We start from the raw sequence: 3,219 nt of genomic DNA, 5'->3' as shown, positions 1-3,219 counted from the left end.
ATATGTATTTGTTATTTCTTTTATTAATATTGCTTGCGTGTGATTTTTTTACGATTTCTGCGTTAATTTAGCCGCTGAAATTTTTCTTTTACTTTTTCACATTTCTTCCAACCGGACAGAGAGCTGATAATCGTATGAGTATTTTAGAGATGTTAAAAAACGTAAGTATGATGTGTCAAAATGTGTATGTGAAGAGAACAATTGGAACAATTTATGTATTATTATTACAGAGTTGCATAAAAGGTAGTAGATTTAGTAAATACTTTTGAAAAATCTGCTCAGGAATAGTATGGAAATGGAAATTACTGTGTAAGGCTATTAAATTCACTTGATTTATACAGAATTACTTCATAATTGTATAAATAAAAAGTAATGGATTAAGAATAAGCTTGAAAATTGTTATAGTAAGTTTGAATTTGATAATTAAAAAAATTCTACTAACATCAATCAAATTAAAAATGTCGAATGACAAACTTATATAAACCCTTACCACTCATGGTGAAGGCTTGAAAACTCTCTTCTGCTGCTTGCTAAGAAATCTTTGTTTGAGCTTTTTTATTGCCAGGTTATCACCAAGTATACTGATCGACTAATATCTTCAATTAGGAATCTAAAACTACTATACTTATCCTAATAATTGCTTCCAGTGGACCATATCTTCAATATAGGAATCAGGGTAGATTGTGTTAATATGTTTTCTGGGTTTTAATTGTTACTCCAACAGCAATCAATTCAAGTAACGAATTCACATATTTTTTCGTTTTACTTTCGAGTAAACAAACCAGTTTCAATATTCAAAATCGTGCGATTTGCATAACATCAATTACTCAATTAAGCTACGTTTCCGCATACACCGTAATCGGCACCGAAAACGAAATTACATACATTTGCACCGAAAAAATTATTTGAAACGAACTTTTTTCGGTGCAAATGTATGGAATTTCGTTTTCGGTGCCGATTACGGTGTATGCGGAAACGTAGCTTTACTCGTTTTTGAAATCACTCGATATACATACAGAATATGGGCGATAGTGTGATAAATATACCACTAAGAGTGAAAACCACTACTGTTTTATAGGACAATTGTCTAAAAATCTTATTATTCTGTTCTGTAAATTCGACTAACGTTTTCGTTTTTAAAACAAGTCCACAGTTTTTATGTTCTGTATATCGTATCCACATGAATTATTTGAGGAATTGCAATTTTAGAACTCGTACAAGTAATATGTTTAGTAACGATTTTGAATCCATTCAAAACTTAACCTAAAATTTAATCCAACCAAAACTTATCCAAAATTTATATCAAATCATATTCTTATACTCCCACATATATTGTGTCATTCCATTTGTAACACAACGAAATATTCATATTTACAAAAGGGGTATGACATTTTTCTAAAATATTCTTTGTTGATCAGAAATGTTTGGTATTGAAAATGAACACAATCTATCAAGTAGAACCAGACAACATCCAAAAAAGTTGATATTTAAATACTTTCTTTAAATATATTGTAGTTAATATTGTTAGGTTTTTACCTTTTAAAAACGGTGGTTTATTTCCTTTAAATAAATATGTAGTCACTCTTTTAATACACAAACTGGTAATACAGTTGATTTTAACTACTTATGATATACAGCCCCACACCACAGCAACTCGCTGTTACTATTTCTATACAGAGCGCCATATTCTAGTAGTTTCAAGAATCTAGTAGTTTCAAGAATAAGTCCGTTATTTCGATTACGAGAATTTGCCCCCTGATAAGTGTAAAAAACACGGGGCCAGTATTAGATTGGTGGTGGATATATAAAATTCGTCACTGCCGAATATAAAGTAAAATTAAAGCTGATCCAAGAAACATTTAAACATGAAAAAAACCACCAGTTTAAATAAAACTTGTATTTTATTTTCAAGTTCATTTGTTTTTTTGTTTTAATATATATAATTTTTATTTATATTTTCTGTTTGTTATTTTACTCACTGATCAGTATTTGTTTATCACTAAACAATTGTGATTTTTGCTTTATTTAAATCAGATTCATTTATTCTTAATAATTATGAATTGTATAAGTTTGTAGATGTTTTTATTTTCTTCTGTTGGATGTTTGAATTTAATGTTTTTGTTTTTACTTTAAATTATTATTTGATTTAATAATATTAATAATTATAAGTGTTGATCATTACTAAAAAGTGCAATTATCTTTTGTTTTTTTATTCTTTCTGTATAGTGATTAATTTAGTTTTTATATATGAAGATGTTTGTATATTAAAAAAAATATATATTACGGACTTGATTTAAAGAAATTTTTAAACACATAAAAACTTAAAAGAAATTTTGTGCTTGAATTGAATACATCGGGGGCCGAATTAACGCATTCGATATTGAGTAAAACTGACTTTCATTCGTAAAACATTTACGAATGCGCTAATTCGGCTTTTGATGAAATGAATGATTTTTATTTAAATGATGATATAAAATGTGGGCTAAACTACATAATTTGTTGTAAACGCTAGATTTTTTAAGGTTTTTATTATTTTTTATTTAATTTTTTTGAAGAAATGTGATGTAATTGTTCACGTTTCCTAACTACTAGTTGGCATTTTATTTACGATGTTAATGTTAAAGTTAAATATTTATATTAATGATGAAGTGTGAGTAGGATGTTTTTTTTTTTGTTTTGTTTTTATTATAATTTGGCAATGTTTTTTTTTTATAATTATTTAAAGGGATGTTTTATTTTGCTTTCATATTAAATTAGTTTATTGTGTTTAAAAAGTTGTTGGTACAAAAAATGTTTTGAAATTTGTTTGTCAGTAAAATATTGGTGTTTTTAGTATTACTTTAAATAAATTAATTTGTTTTTAGCTGTCTTAGTTGTTGAATTTATTTTTATTAATCCCTATATAAAATTCCTTGTTTTGTGTGTGTGAATGTGTTATTTTTTTATTTAGTAATGTGTTTTGAATAAAAGCCAATTAATTTTATTGTTTAATTTTGCAAATATTAAATATTTTTTATTTAAAATTAAAAAAAATCAAGAAAAAGTAAATATTAAATTAAAATTTATTTGTTTTATTTATTGTATATAATTTATTTTTATTTTTGTTTATTATTATTATTTAGTTTTAATATTATAAGATTATATCAAAGGCATTAAACATATGATTTTTATTTTAAGCAAAATTTATGGTTTTTCATTTATTTTTGTTATAAAAAATAC

The sequence above is a fragment of the Calliphora vicina genome, chromosome 5 (genome assembly GCF_958450345.1).
Source record: "Calliphora vicina chromosome 5, idCalVici1.1, whole genome shotgun sequence".
Classification (NCBI taxonomy): domain Eukaryota; kingdom Metazoa; phylum Arthropoda; class Insecta; order Diptera; family Calliphoridae; genus Calliphora; species Calliphora vicina.
The sequence above is the reverse complement of the archived record's forward strand: the minus strand, read 5'-3'. Positions refer to the sequence as shown.